The 16,371-nt window shown below is 38.9% G+C and overlaps 1 protein-coding gene and 1 pseudogene across 2 annotated transcripts in view; both read right to left on the bottom strand.

Moving 5' to 3' along the window:
• LOC125410275 (melanoma-associated antigen B4-like) overlaps positions 1-16,371 on the bottom strand; it is an 87,580-nt gene that overhangs the window by 20,763 nt on the left and 50,446 nt on the right. The gene's annotated exons all lie outside the window — the stretch shown is intronic.
• Positions 940-6,868, bottom strand: LOC125410333 (melanoma-associated antigen B4 pseudogene; annotated as a pseudogene). The gene is made up of 2 exons (XR_015000481.2): positions 6,774-6,868; positions 940-3,720 (listed from the first exon to the last, which is right to left on the bottom strand). The product of XR_015000481.2 is annotated as a melanoma-associated antigen B4 pseudogene (transcript).

The following is a 16,371-nucleotide window of genomic DNA, read 5'->3' as shown; positions in this document are numbered from 1 at the left end:
GGGAGGAAGGATGAATATGGGATCAGGGAAGAATATATTTCAACTAAGGGAGTCATTTTAGGGTTTACAGGAGACTTGATTATATATGGGATCCCAAGTCCAAGGAGAGATCCCCCAGATTGTTCTCTGGACAGAGGAGAGGGTGCCTGAATCGGCCGTGGCCCATAACCATACTGATGTATATTTTGCTCATCACCATAGATCCTTCATCTGGCGAAGGACGGCGATAAAGTCGGAGACCCACATTGGAGCATCGGACTGAGCCCCCCGAGGTCCAAATGAGGAGCAGAAGGAGGAAGAACATGAAAAACGAAATCAGGACTGCGAGGGATGCTATCACCCACTGATACAAGGAAACGGATCTAATGAGAGTTTACCAAGGCCAGTTGGACTGGGACTGAACGAGGACGTGATCTAACCAGATTCTCAGAATTTGGCCGGATTCTCTGAATGTGACTGGCCCGAAGTCTTTCTGAAAAGCCATTGACTATGATACTGGGACCTGTTTCCTCTGCATATTCTGGATTTTGGGGATCCAGTCTGTTTGGATACTCACCTTCCTGGACCTGGAGGGAGGGGGGAAGAACTTGAACTTCCCACAGGGCAGGAAACCCTGACTGCCCTAAGGGACGAAGAGGGAGGAGGAGAGGGAGTGGGGGGAGTGGGAGGGTGTTGGGAAGAGGGGCGGAAATGGAAACTTTTATAATTTAATAAAATTTACTTAGAAAAAAAAAGAAATCCTGTTTCATAAATAAAATAAAAACAAAAAAGAAAAGAAGTATAGTTGTAGAAAATCACCCATTATATCTCACTGTATTAAATCAACATTTAAGTTTTTTAACATACATAAAATTTTAAATTAGTACAAACATATTTGTAAACAATCTTTTACCTCAAACTTTAATATTAACATTATGATTGCCATTACAAAGTTCAGAAAACAAGTTTAATGAGGTGATTTTAATATAAAGCACACTAGACATATGGTATATTAGGTGACACTTATAAACTTATAATCTAATTATTATCCTTATTTTACTTAACGTTTTGACTAAAAGGTTTTACAGAAAGTCCTGTATGCCAGATCATGAACAACAAGGAAAAACAAGACCTTCTTCTCTGACGATAAGTAGTAATAAATATAGAAAGATGTTTCCTAAGTTGACAAAATTGCCGGGCAGGGGTTGGGAGCACAGGGATGGGGGTGAGGTGGGGATAAGGGGAGATGGTGGGAGAGAAGGGGAGGATGGGGAGAACTTGAGGGAATGGCATGGTTGAGATGGAGGAGGGGTGGATGTGGGAGCAGGGAAGTATAAATCTTAATTAAGGGAGCCATTTTAGAGTTGGCAAGAGACTTGACTCTAGAGGGGTTTCCAGGTGTCCAAGGAGATGTCCCCAGCTTGTTCCTTGAGCAGCAGAGGAAAGGGCGCCTGAACTAGCCTTGTCCTATAGACACACTGATGAATATCTTGCATATTACCATAGAACCTTCATCTGGTCATGGATGAAGATAGAGACAGAGACACACATTGGAGCACTGGACTGGGCTCCCAAGGTTCTAATGAGAAGCAGAAGTGGGGCGAACATGAGCAAGGAAGTCAGGACCACGAGGGGGCATTCACCCACTGTGTCGGTGGGATAGATCTAATGGGAGATCACCAGGCCAGTTGGAATGGGACTGATGGAGCATGTGGTAAAACCGGACTCTCTGAATGTGGCTGTTGGTGGAGGCTGACTGAGAAGACAAGGACAATGATGCTGGGTTTTGATTCTACTGCATGGACGGGCTTTGTGGGAGCCTGGTTTGTTTGGATGTTCACCTTCCTAGACCTGGGGGGAAGGGGGAGGATATTGGACTTCCCATAGAGTAGGGAACCCTGACAGCTCTTTGGCCTGGAGAAAGAGGGTGAGGAGGATAGAGGGAAGGGAGAAGAGGGAAGTGGGAGGAGGGGAGGAAGTGGAAATTTTTAATAATAAATAAATAAATAAAATAAAAAACTAAAAATGAAAATAAAAAAGAGATTACCTGTTGAATAGGATTTTTAGGAAGTAGAGATCTTCTTCTACTCTGTCCAATAATGAGAGTTTCTTAGAGAATCTATCATTGCATACTTTAGACCTCCTGCTTCTTTCACCAAACATTTCCAGTACACAGGTGACAACTCTGCAAGTATATATATTCAGTGTGTGTTTGGAAAAAGCATTAACCTTTAAAACAAGAGATCAACTTCTCTGCTAATTTCTCACACATATTTTAATATCAGAAACAAAAGTCAGTATGTATCCCTGACATCCATGACAAGAAAACAAGGACTGAGAGAAAATATTCACAGAAAAGCCTAACACTTTTGAACAGTTTTCTTTCATATTTCACACCATTTTCTTAATCTAATTCCACAGTATCTTATGAACATCATCAAATCTTTAGAACATTTCAAATTGTAAATTGTATTTCAAATCAATCCAAAAAATTGAGCTCCCAACTAGGTAAACACAGTGAAGGAACGGGCTACAAAATTTATCTGTGTACATTTAATCCCAAGTTAAACCTTTGCTAAAACACCCCCAAAAGATTATCAACAGTTTGTTTGCAAAAAGATGACCAGACCTTTTCAGTCATAAAGCAGAGGCTACCTTACACCTCACTTGTGAGTAGGACGACTTAACTTGGTCTTAGTACGTCCCTTGGCCATGCCTTTAGTGCCAGACTTGGCTGCAGCTGCAGCTTGGGCTTTCTCTTCCTCTTCAATCAAAGTCTGCTCATAACGAGATAAGCAAACCCCAGGCAAGGCTTCACTGATCTTGGCTAAAAAGTCCATCACCTTTATCTGGCTTGTTTCAGCATAGGCTTTCGGGCCCCACAGGAACTCATAGGAAGGAGGATCACTCTTAGGAACCTGATGGTATTCTACGTATTCTTCCCGCACTAGATCCTCAGTGATGAGCTTCCTGATATCCCCAAAGATGACGTGCATGATCCCATCATAGAGTCCTAAAGCATTTAGGAAATACCAGACATCCTCCTCGGGAGCACTGTAGTTATTTAGGTAGATCACACTTAGGAGAGCAATCAGAATGCCCCTGGTAGGAACACCTAGCTCATTGCTCCTACTTCCATCATCCTCGAAACCTAGCTTGCTCACAAGCTCATATGCTTGACCATGTGGCTGGACTTCTTTCAGCTCAAGGCCAAACACCACATCCAATCGATAGGAGGCTTTCTTGAGGATCTCAGGGAAGTGTTCCTTGAACCTTTTGTTGATAATTCTGAGCATCTCTCCCCTCTTCATGAGCTGCTGTACTTTGTATTTGCAGAGCATGTACTCCATCAGCATTCCTGTCTTCCTTGTCAGAAGATCCATCTGCAAGCTTCTAGTGGAGAGTAGAGCCCCGGAGGAACGCTCATTTCTATCCACTTGGCCCTGGTCACCCTTATTAGACTTTCTGTGGGTCACTTCTTGGCTGGCAGTGCTGCTGGGTGCTGAGCTTTCAGACTGCTGTGGGAAGTCAGCAGCAGAAGTGCTTGGCTTAGCATCTCCTGAGGCTTGATCAGAGCAAGCAGGTGACTCTGCTTTCTCTGCCTCCTTTGCTTGAGCATCCTTGAGCTCCTGGCGCCGTTTCTCACGAGCACGTGCCTTACTCTTCTGTCCCCTTGGCATGATGGCTGGCGTCAGGGACAGCAGGACAGAGACTTGGTAGTAGAACAGGTAACTGAGATACCTGAATCAGGAAAATAACATACTATGATCACTTTAAGCATGTTGAGAACACTCAGGCTTTCAACCGTTCATTCCCCCCCTTGTGTTACATTATAATGACATCAGTGTTCTGAGCACTCACTGTATTCCTCACCTCTGGTCCCCTTATATATACTGTGAGGTGAAGGATGGCTGCCTTTCTCTGGGGTTTGAACACTCTCAATTCTACTCACATCTAGTACTAGGTTGCTGTAATATTTCACAGAATCCAGGAGTAAGGAAGCCCAAAGCAAACTGGACCTTGAATGACAACACCAATTCACATACATGAATGGTGAAATCTCACAAGGCCATACCCCTAGATGAAGTTCTGTAGACAGTGGCTGTTACAAGAGGGAGATTCATTCTTCTGCAGGCATAATCCCTCAGTTTTAAAACCATATACATGGAAGCAACACTAAATGGTCATCTCAGTCTCTATTTATGTGTTTATATAATAAATACATGTGTTTATATTAGTTATTACTTGCACTATTGATATTATTGTTACATAAGATAATATATAAAATATGTGTATGTATTTATATATTGTCACATATGTAACAATAATTCACATAGAAAATGGGCTGTGGAATTGAGATGACATGGGGAGACATGGGTCCGTTTGGAAAGAGGAGAAGGAAAAAGATGTAAATACACTGTACAATAATTAAATAAACTTTCAAAAGCTAAAATAATCACAGCACTCAGGAGGTACAGACAGGAGGACTTGTATAAGTTAAACATCTTCCTGGTCTACATTATGAGTTCTTGGGAAACCAGAGCTAAATACAAAAAAACACTGAATTTTCAATAAAGAGAAAGACAAAAGCACATGGTGTGCACTGGGAGAAAACACATAATACACAAGATGTGATGGAGATGCTGAAACTCACACGGCTGACCTTTGCCCTCTTGTGCTGATAATGTCCTAGGAACAGAGCCTGTGGCTAGTCAGGACAGGTGTCCATGTCCAAATCACACTATAACACCTGGCTTGCAGTGGCCCCATTATTTTGGAAGTGATTCCCTCACCTCCATATATCTTCACTGATGTTAGGTAGTGGAGACCAAGGCTAAAATGGGCCTATAGGAGACCAAGGCTGTCCCTCCTCAGAGAACAGGATCGGAGGAGAAGAGAAGGTGTCCCACTTCCAGCTCTGAATTCAGGACATTTTAAATATCCCTGTGCTATGTGTTAGCTTTCAGTTTTTCTTCAGCCAGGGTGTTAGTATCTTCTTCAGATATTTGAAACTGACTCCTTTCTTGTCCGCACTCATTTGGTGAAGTTATGGGAACTGTTGTAAAGTTCCCATCATGCACACCTGGTATCATACTCTTTCCCACTTCCCTCAACCACTGCTTTATTTCCTCGCTTCGTTTTCTGCTCATCCTGGTCAAATTTCCATCATCCTCTTACTTTTTTCCTAACAGTAAACACTATACACCAGCTGTGCCCTCTGGCTATCCTTCCATTTCTGATTTTTTTAAAAGACAGGGTTTCTCTGTGTAGTAGTCTTGGAACCTGAAACATGCTTAGGAGAGCCAGGGTGGCTTCGAACTCACAGAGATCTGCCTGCCTCTACCTCCCAAATGCTGAAATTTGTGCCATCACTGCTGGATTTCACTTCTGATTTTTAAGAGAAGTTTGGGACAATATAAAGGGGAGGTGGATCTCTGTGAGTTCGAGGTCAGCCTGGTCTATAAGAGCTAGTTCCAGGACAGCTAGGAGTGTTAAACTGAGAAACCTTGTCTCGAAAAATCCCTCTCCCCCAAAAAAGTTTTCAGATAGCTGGGTGGTGGCTGTGCACCCTTTTGTCCCTCCCATCTGTCTGCAGGCAGAGACACATGGATCTCTGTGTGTTCCAGTTCTGCGTGGATAACATAGTAGCTCCAGGGGAGGCTTCAAAGCTATGGAGAAATTCTATCTCAAAAAAACAAAAGAAAAAAATCCTCTAGTTATCTCTGGTATGGTGGTCCTTATGACTGCCATACACTAGGCATGACTGCACAGGATTCCTCTGACTCCCAGGGGATGTGCTTGCTCACCCAAGTTAGGCTTCCCCCTGAGTCCTACAGGATGGGCATGCCTAGACTGGTTAGGAGTTCCTTGACTCCCAGGGAATGGGAGTGGCTACTAGAGTTAGGTTTTCTCTGACTCCACAGGATGGGAGTGGCTACCAGAGGTAGGATTTCTTCTGACTTCCATGGGATGGGAGTGGCAAACCAAAGTCTCTGGGTATCTACTGCATATGGCACTTTCTCTGACCACCCTGAGATGGGCATGGCTATCTTAAACCTCAATGTATCTCTATTTTTCAGCTCTGTGATCCCTCCTACCCGCCCATGTTGGACATGACCAACTCCATGCTTTCGTGTGTTTTTTCCCCGAGACATGGGTTTTAAACGCTATCACAGGCATTTAAGAATAAGTAGAGAGACGAGCGGTGATTTCCCAAACATTTAATCCCAGCACTCAGGAGGCAGAGGCAGGCATATTTCTGTGTGTTAGAGATCAGTCTGGTCTACAACAGCTAATTCCAGGACAGCCTCCAAAGCTACAGAAAACAGTATCTCTAAGGCAAAAAAAATAAATAAATAAACAAATAAAAGAAAGAAAGAATAAAAGAAAAAGTACAACGATAGCAGGAGTTAGTTCTTCATTCCACTGAACATTAACTACTGATTTTGCTGGTGATGAAGTCCGATAGACTTCCTTTGCTTCTGTACTCTGCCACGGGGCACTTTAGAGCCCAGGGCCAAAACAGCTCATGGTGGACGAGAATTTAGTTCAAGGTTCTTGCCTTATGATTTAGAAGTCAAAAGCTGGCTTTAATTGTGACCTAGGAAGCCACCATTTTCAGAATCAGAGTTACCTTCTAAGAGCGGGGGGGGGGGGGTCCCCATTTCCTCCCAGAAACATACAAAGCTACAAGACACCTCATATTTTCCCGGGGCAAGCCTGGGTGAGAGCTAGCACAACTCCTGAGATTATTCCAGACATATTCCCCCTTGGTACACATTCAGGGGCCTTACCTTGACTGCAGACCTCTCTCAGAACTCGCCGGCAGCAGCGTCGAGCAGCAGACGTGGTTTCCGTGCCAGGGGTACTAGGACCCAGTTCCTCCCCCCTCACAGGAAGAGAGGGTATACCATATCCGGTCAGGGGCGGGCTCTGAAGAGTGACAGCAGGGACGAGTTACTATGCAACAGGACTGTTGTGGGAGAAATTTAGAGGAGAGACTTGTTTCCTTACTGTACTTCCCTAAGACGCTTATCTTTCCCACTGCCTGCACTTTTCTTGGGCTATTTCGTGCAGAGCTTAAAACCTGAACCTCTGAAGCCCCACTTAACTCATGCCCCATCCACTTCGCCTGCCGTGCTTCCATCTCTGCCGTATGCTACCTGAACCTGCCTCCCCTTCTCTCTCATATTGCATGTCCTGCCCAGGTTGCATGCAAATCTTCTTCATTTTAGAGTTTAATTCTCAGCTTTCAGCAACACTCCTCTGCTGTCCTGGAACTCCACCTCAACCCCACCCCCATCATCGTTGCTTTAGGGGTTTTATAAAGGACACAAGGGCACAACTTCTGTTTAGCAAGTCTCAACTAGGTACATTGAAGCTTGAGCTTCTGCTAGAAGTTCTTGCTGGCTATGTTAGTTTTGGGGCATTTGAAATCGAAAAATATAGCATCAGAGTAAGAATTCTAGAGAACAAAACTATACTTTCCTTTAATTCCTAATTATGACTACTGTTATGCTTTTGGCCCTTTAAGGGGCAAGCCATGCCCACTCCCAGCAACTTGTGACCTTTCCCCGCCATCTTGGATCTCTCTCTTAATGCCCCCTCTTGGGGTGAGCGCATTTCCCCCTTCCCATTTTCTCTTCTCTCTCTCCCTGCCCCCATTTCTCCCTTTCCCCTCCTTAACCCCCTGAATAAATATTCGTCACGTTGTGTCTATCCATGTCTCTGTCTCCTGCCGGCCCCCTGCTACTAGCCGCTCCGGGGTCCTGCACCAGGGACCCGCCAGCATTTCCTGCAGCTAGCTGCTCCTCAGGAACCGCCCAGGGATTTTGCAGCATTTTTAAAAACTACCATGTGACTATTAAATCTAAGAATTGTTTTTCTTTGTATTTCTCTGTATTTCTGCCCCTCTCTTTTGGCCAATGTTCTCAGTAGGTTCAAGAGAGGCTATATGGCATATCTCTATCTTCTGAGGACTCCTAGGTATGATATTAAGTTTGGGGAGGTGTTTAAAAATTTTCTTATTGATTATATATTTTCGGTAATAATTCATGAAAAGACAACATTTTTCTCCCATGTCTTAAATACATTGGGAAATGGGCCCCGTAAGGCAGGGGTTTAAAATTAGGAGGTAGCCTGCAAACCACATTTTATGTATAATGAAAATGCCTGATAGACAGGATATCTTATTTCCATTAGGCCAGAACAACGGAAAGTTTAGTTCAAGCCTAAACTATACAATAATTTCAATACCAGTTCATTTGGGATCACCTTATCTAGATCAAACCCCTAAAAAATTAAAAATACATTAAATAAAAAAATAGAAAACTGAAGGACTGGAGAGATAGTTCAGCAATTAAGATGCATTTTCTGTTTTCAGAAGATCTGGGTTTAGTGCCTAGTATCCACATGCTGACATACATTTAGGGGAATCTGAGGCCCTCTATTGACCTCCAAGGGCAGTACACACACACAGTGCATTTAACATATATGCATGCAAAATACTTATACATGGAAAAATAAAAATATAGAATACAATGTTAAGGGAGTAAGATTGTTTATTCTGGATCCATTTTGAGTGTCCATGGCCTGAGCATACAGACTTGGGTTACCCAAAATTCCATGTTCCAGTGTGGAAGGGTACTAAGTTTTTATAGTTTCAGAACAAAGAAAGGGTTACCCCAAATTCCATGTGCCAGTGTGGAAGGGTACTAAGTTTTTATAGTTTCAGAACAAAGAAAGTCACAAATCAAGGCAAGCTTAAAATGCATTGTTGGGAATATCATAAAGGCAGGCACAAATAGATGGAAGAAGCTTCCCCAGGGTCCCAGTGTGTTATCTGATAACATTCTTAACCTTGGCTTAGTGGAAACTAGTAGTCTATTAGTTAATAGATTTCAAAAGGTTTCTATCAATCACAAGATGCAAGTTCAGATACAGACAGTGGCAAGGAATGGCTGCTCAGGAGAAATAAACTCGTCCATGAAAAGGTAATTAGCCTCTGGCCCTGCCACATTCCACAGTACTGAAATTTTAATCAGCTAATCATTCTCCATCGGCAATTTGATTTTGTGAATTAATCTTTTCCAATCAGATACCCTTTCTTTTCAATTTCATTCATGGTTCTCCCTATAACTCTAGCAACACGATTTGTGCATGCCCAGTCCACATAAAGTTTATTAAATATTATAATGTCTCATGTAGTTAGGAAGGCTGGTTCCTAGGATGTGATGCAGATTAAGTTGAGTAGAGGACTGGGAAACTGTCTCCAGGAGAGAGGACTAGCTGGTATAGGCCATTAAGAAAGAGAGTCTTGGATCATATCAAAACCATTATCCATTATGTAACATACCTGAATTATTTTTATATCCTCTGTATCTGACAAACATTTGCATGTAACATAAAATCACTACACTTAAAATTAAGTAATGAAGAACACAGCTTGGCCTAATGGAGTGAAAGTTAATAGATGAACACAACATCTAAATTAACCAAAATTTACACATGTTTTTTAAAGATGAACTATAGAGTTCTCTTTGTATTTACGTTATTTTTATTCAGTGAACTTTCTTCCTTACATTTACATGGCAGAAATGGTACTTTCAGCCAAGAGGTGGTGGTGCCTTCCTTTAATCCCAGCATTTAGGAAGTAGAGGCAAGTGGATCTCCATGAGTTCAAGGTCAGCCTGGTGTACAGAGCGAATGCCAGGACTCAAAAGCTACCCAGAGAAACCCTGTCTTAAAAACACCAAAAAGAAAAAAATAAAGAATAGCTTAATTAAGTTTTAAATCATGGTTCATTGCCCCACAGAGAATTTTATATACTAATCAAGTATAGAATCATAAGTATTTAAGGTATTAAACATCATAAATATTGTGGAATTAGACATTGATGTCGTTTATGTAATTTGTAGAATCTTATTTATAGTGTATAAATAAGAATTAACCAAAATCTTTGAGTAACTCTAGGTAGAGGAAATAGATTTAAAACTTAATTTGAAAATTAGACTTTTTTGTTTCATCTAAATTATACTGAATAATAAGAATATATATTATATGCATATATTTATAAAGACAATGATAAACTTGCATATTTCAAACATTAGCTTTTTATAAGGTAGGAGTTTAGGGTAAGCAAATAGTTATAACAAAGAAAGGTTTGATCAAATGAAACTTCATGATACTTTCATTTATAACTTCATTAAAATCAAGACTTTTATTACTTTATCATCTATAAATACACAGAGTAAATTATTACTCTAAAATATTATAAATATTTTTAAAAATATAATTACAAAATTATTCAATAACTATAAAAGGTGAGAAAAAGGTTCTCAGCTGTCAGTGGTGTTGAAGATGAGTATCGAGCATTTTCAGTGTCCACATGAATGTGCTCTTAGATGATATGAGAAAGTTCACCACCTCCTAAGGATGAAGAAGTACTTGGAGACAGTCCTGATCCTTAAATCAGAATGGGGACTTTGATGTGAAATTCCATTTTTCCTTTTTAGTTGACAAGACCATCTTCTGCTCTCCTTTGAAGAAGATTCTGTAACTGATTTTAAACTTTCACTATCATGGTTAAAAGTCTTTTATGATACTGTGTGTTGTTTATCTAAAAGACCGATTTTTTTTAGCAAATATTTGTTCAGTAGAACAAGTTTTACAATCACTATGCAATTTATTAGGCTTATTTTAAGTAACTGTCACTCTCTAAACAGAATTTTTTTATGATTAAAGAAATGACTGTCAATCCAAGCAGCAAAAACTTTGTACAATAGGAAAACATTTTTAAAAATTAAAATTTGATAATAGGTTTTAAATGTTCATTTACCAAAAGAATATGAAGAAGAGATCAATACTTAAGAAAATATTGTTAACTGGGCAATGGTGGTGCACACCTTTAATCCTGGGACTAGGGAGGAAAGGCAGGTAGAACTCAGTGAATTTGAGCCTAGCATAATCTAGCGAGTTTCAAGACAGCCAGGCTACACAGAGAAAGCATGTCTCAAAAACAAAAAAGGTAATGTTGTAGAAAATCAAGCATTATATCTAGGGTATTTACATTTAAATTTTTAACCTACATATATTTTAAATTAGTTACAGCTATAATTTAAACAATCTTTTTACAACATACTTTAACCTTAACATTTTGATTTCTATTACAATGATTAGAAAACAACTTTAATGAGGTGATTTTAATTGAAAGCTCAATTGGTTATATCTAAAACACAATAGATATATGGTATCTTAGATAACACTTATAAACTTAGGCAAAGTGTATTAACAAATTTTGTTTACTTAGCTAATTTTTAATTACTTAATAAAGATTTAAGTTACTATAGCAGATACTTTGAATATTTTATGAAAAGCATTTACATTTTTACTACTGTTTATGAGACATCAAAGGTCAGATAAGGCATGTAGAGCTGGATAGAGTTAGGCATTTATTCCTATCATTATAATATTTAACTAAGAAAAAGATTAATAATTAAGAAATGTATTACTATGGAGTAATACATTAAGATGATCTGTAAATCCAACGATAAGATGTCTATGTAAGCCTCAAAGTAGGTTTTCAAATAAAATTTAAATTTATTTAGGGCTTTCTCTTCCATAGGCCTTGGTAAAATATGACTCTTGAAAAACTTGTTTATTTATTTGTTTGTTTTACAAGAGGCAGTAATGACTTTATTAGAATCCTTAAGATACATAAAATGTTCATATTCATATGTACACTAAGTTCAATTATTTTTTAACCTTTGGAATAGTTTAGTATCTCAAAGGAAGGCAATGGTCTGATAGGGAAAACTTACCCAGGAGTAGGAGTAATCATATCTTAAAGTAAACTTACACCCAAGCAAAAGAGTCCATGGTGTAGAACCGGAATTAGGATAAGGATCTAGGAGATAACATATTGACCAGTACTGGATCATTATGTATGTCTTGTCCTTAAAAGCAGGTTTAATTTTTTTTTTTAGATTAGAAAAGTTTATTTTAGTTGTTCCAAAGAAAGATTTAGAACCATTACCAATCTCTATTTGTTTTAGGTATGTGGTCACATTGATTAAATATACTTTGTGTCTTTTAATATTACTTAAAGTTTGAGTTTGCTATGAGCCAAAATTAAGCTGAACCTGTTATGGGAGCCCACTGAAACGACAAATCACATACAATTTAGAGTCTATTCAGAGTGCTTATTCCAGCTGATTTGGACTATACTCAATTATTTGGGAACTAAGTGTAGCCCCAAGGACTTAGAGCAGTGGCTCTCAACCTCTGGGTCCCAACCCCTTTAGTGTTGAGTGACCTTTTCATAGGGGTCACTTAAGACCTGCAGAAAACACAGATATTTACATAACAATGTGTAGCACTAGCAAAATTCTAGTTATGAAGTAGCATTAGACACAATTTTATTGTTGGGAATTAGTATGACATGAGCAACTGATTTAAAAGTTCACAGCATCAGAAAGGTTGAGAACCACTGATTTAGAGTAAGAAGCTTTTTTAAAAAGACCTACATCCCGGTATTTTGCTCTGCAACTTGAGGAATAGGTTGCAAGCAGCTTAACAGAAGCTAAGAGAAGCTGCTACTGGAAGAGGTAGGGTTCTGCAAAAGAAAGAAATGTAAAGTGTGCTAAGATGTTAGCTGGGGCAACTTGTCCTCAGGACCAAGAATAGATTTGATATATTTCCTAGGTATTCTCTATCAAGGAGATCAAATTCTGATTATGTCTGACGTGGTCTCATCAAGAATACAAGATGGAGGAACCTCTGCATTATCTTGCCCTGTCACATTCCACATTGCTTCTTTGAACATGAGTCAAATGGTGAGTAGAGTAAGCACAGAGTTCTGAGTGGTCAGGGATTCCAGACAGAAAGCGACACTGAGATTCAATACTTAAACAATAAGCAGTTAGCTGGCTAAACCTTGAGGTAGGGAGGATGTGCAGAAAGTCCATTGCTGAGAAAGTTATGTCTACTAAGCTGTTTTGTACCTGACCTTGAATCACCAACCAAAACCTCGGAAAATGTTTTAGTGTATTTGTCTCTAGGGGTAATCAGTTTGCTTTGAAATTATTCTGAGGATTAAAATTAGCTGTCTTAGTGACTGAAAAAATTATTAATTTTATATGTCTGCCGAGTAATAAAAAACCCCTAGTATTGATTCCTCTTATCAGAATTAACCTTTAACAGAAACCATGTTTCAATATATTATGGGAGAGTATACCAAGGATGATCATCCAACACAGTTTACAACCAAGTCAAAGTCTGTATTCCAACTGTCTCAGAATACATTCAGATATGCAACACCCAAGTATAACACTGAACAGTTAGAGCAAGAGGCTTTTAGAGGAAAAACCCACACCTTGGTATCTTCCTGTGCAGCTGCAGGGGGAGGTTTGAAGGAACAAGCATTTTAACAGAATCTAAGATAGGCTGTTAGCTAGAGAAAGTTGCTGTCACAAGATGGCAGTTTAGCAGAAGCTACAGAAAGTTAGCTGGGGTGTCTTGGCCTTGGGTCCTAGAATAGACCTGGGACATTTTCCCTGGGATTCTCTAACAAGGAGACTGAGTTCTCGTTAAACCTGAAAAGGCTTCAGCAAGAATACAAGATGGAGGAAACTCTGCACTCTCTTTCTCTGTCACAAACCAAGTTAATTTTAGCTTACATAAGCATTTACTTATAATACAATGTGGCAATAAATATATTAAGAAAAATAAACCATAACCACACACAAAAACCATAACCACGCACAGATAGTTTATATACATAATAAAACATAAGATTTATTTTAATAAACCAAGATTATTGAACATAATATTTGGATATTTTCTATAGTCAAAATTATGAAAAGCAATTAAAATTAGAGATCTTTAGTAAACTTATAGATCCATTAGTTAATACAGTGTAATCTTAATAAAACTCTTACAGTTTGTAGTTTTATATTTTTATTCTGAAGAAATCACATGAATTATATGTCACGTTTTATGTAAGCTGGAACTTGTTTTGGAAGGAAATCCTCATCAAAATTCATGTATATAATATTGAATGTTTGTGAAACATTTAATATTCTCAAAGATATCATTTTAATAGGTGATAAGATGTTAGAGTACTCAATTTATAAGATTGTATGCCTTTATCACACCTTCACACATGATCAAATGTTTAAATTTGAATCTGCATATGTGTTTTAATTGTACATGCGAAAATAATAGTTTTAGCACATAACAAACCACATTTAAAAAGAGAACTGACATCACCAGTGTGTTAAAACCTTGGACACAACAATATATGAAAACAACCAAAGAATACACAACAAATATTATCGCCATATGACACAAGTGCAAGAAATTAGGTGCACCCAGTTACAAAAAATGTTACAAAGTTTATCCTATTTCTTTAAGTTGAAGAGGCTTAGTTACACAAAAGATCAAAAGGTGAAGTCTGTCCTATACATATGGCAACATCTCTCTCTTTATTTCTCTCTTAATGAATGACTGAGGAAGGAAATTTGTTTTTTATTGTGTCCCAGACTGCTTTGTGGCAGGTAACCAGAGGTCACAAACTCATGCTTAATCACACCTGGCGATTCATCCACAACAAGCAAATTAAAAGAACCAAATTAGAAGCAGAAAGCAAAGATTCAATTCAGTCATACTGGGAAGTGGAGGAGGAAAAAGATATACTATTAATCCATCAAGTCTATCTTCATTGTACTGAGGTGAGATCAAAATTTGAATGGGGGGCCACATATATGAACATCCACGCCTTCCAGATCAAGGAGAGGTTATACCACCATTGACTCATTAGTATCTGTGTTTCAGTCTAATTATGTACGGTGATTTGAGAAGTAGTTCCTAGAACTGTTTGAAATCTCTTTCATGGAGGGAAAATAATACCTCTGACTGGTTCTCTTCTTATCCCCAGAATGGAATAGTTGGGGAAACCCTATTAGCCTTATGGCCCATTATTTGATATTTCTTTTTAGGATCTTTATATCTGCCAGACCTGTTACATGAGGCAGCGGGAAATAGGTTTTATGAAGATCTTCTCCAGAAAAGCAGTATGTTACTACACTGATCCAGTAGCAGACCATGAATGGATCTAGGTAATGTCTATTTTGATATTAGTGACACTCAGACAGTCAATGGGTTTCATGTTAGGAAAAGCAGAAGCAAAGGAATATAGAACTGAAGCCTAGAAGGATTGGTCCGTCAAATGACAGACATGGAAACTCCCCAACAATGCTTGAAGAGGGGTTTCAACATAAATCCTCAGGAATGCTGTGGCAGGGACACAGACCTGGCTTCACTTGGCTATCTTTTACAGTCTGCAGTGTCCTCCTAAGCTTTAAGGACCTCCACTCAGGCCAGAGATTTGGGGCTTTAAGGCTGAAAAGAATTTTAGGACTGGTTTGAATTGTAAAGACTCTGTAATATAAGTAGGGGAGTTAAAAGGAGAAAAAAGTTGCTCAAGGAAAACAGTAAGACACATGAGACATAAAGAAACAAGGGCAGAGAAGGAGATGAAGAAATTTAGAATTTATCGTTATGATATCAAATCAATAATTTATTTATTTATTTTAGCATATATTTTATGTGTGTAAGAGGACTCATTTTTAGAATGAATTACCGATATTATCAGTTATTTTTGTTAACAGATATTTCATATTTTAACTAAAGCAGGGTGCTCGTTGTGATTTATTTTTTACCTTTGCCTAGAACTCTCGAAAGTGTGTATGACAAACCACTTAGTAGGTTGTTATTTTATATCTTCCTTCCCACCAAATACTTGTAATTTAATAATTATCACACTTAAAGCCATCTTAGGATCTGATGGTAATTTATCTTCAAACTTCCCCCTTTTTGAAAATTTTGTTCATATGCACATGCATGTATGTGTACATGTATGAATGTACGTACGCATGCTTATTTTTCTTTTCTCCTTAAAAGTTACCTGTACATTAAAGCTAAGGAATGTTTTGAGAGTCAGTTTGGTGTGCTGCTTGCAGAATTAACTTTGTCAAATTTTATGTTGCAACATCTTTCTCCCACTGGGTTTTGGATTATCCTTTCTGCTTACCCAAACATCAGAGGCCCTAAGACACTGGTGACCAATTCCTCAAATATGCATTCCTAAGAAAGTCAGTAAAGTTCCTTCTTACCCAGGAATGGGGTATGTTTGTTTGGATTCTCTATGCAGCCATTGCACAGTGTGTAAGGTTTTACCTCTGTTCTTTTGGATGGGAGGGAACAAGTCTCTGTTCTCTTTAGTGTTTTAATCATCAGGTGCTCCTAAAATTCCTAAGCTAAAGGCTTGGCATTGTCACAGCAAAGATTTTTTAAAAACAACTGAAACTGGACATGGGGTAAATCTGCAGCTGG

This window comes from Myodes glareolus, chromosome X, assembly GCF_982192425.1.
Source record: "Myodes glareolus chromosome X, mMyoGla1.1, whole genome shotgun sequence".
Classification (NCBI taxonomy): domain Eukaryota; kingdom Metazoa; phylum Chordata; class Mammalia; order Rodentia; family Cricetidae; genus Myodes; species Myodes glareolus.
This window is presented reverse-complemented; position numbering and strand designations above follow the sequence as displayed.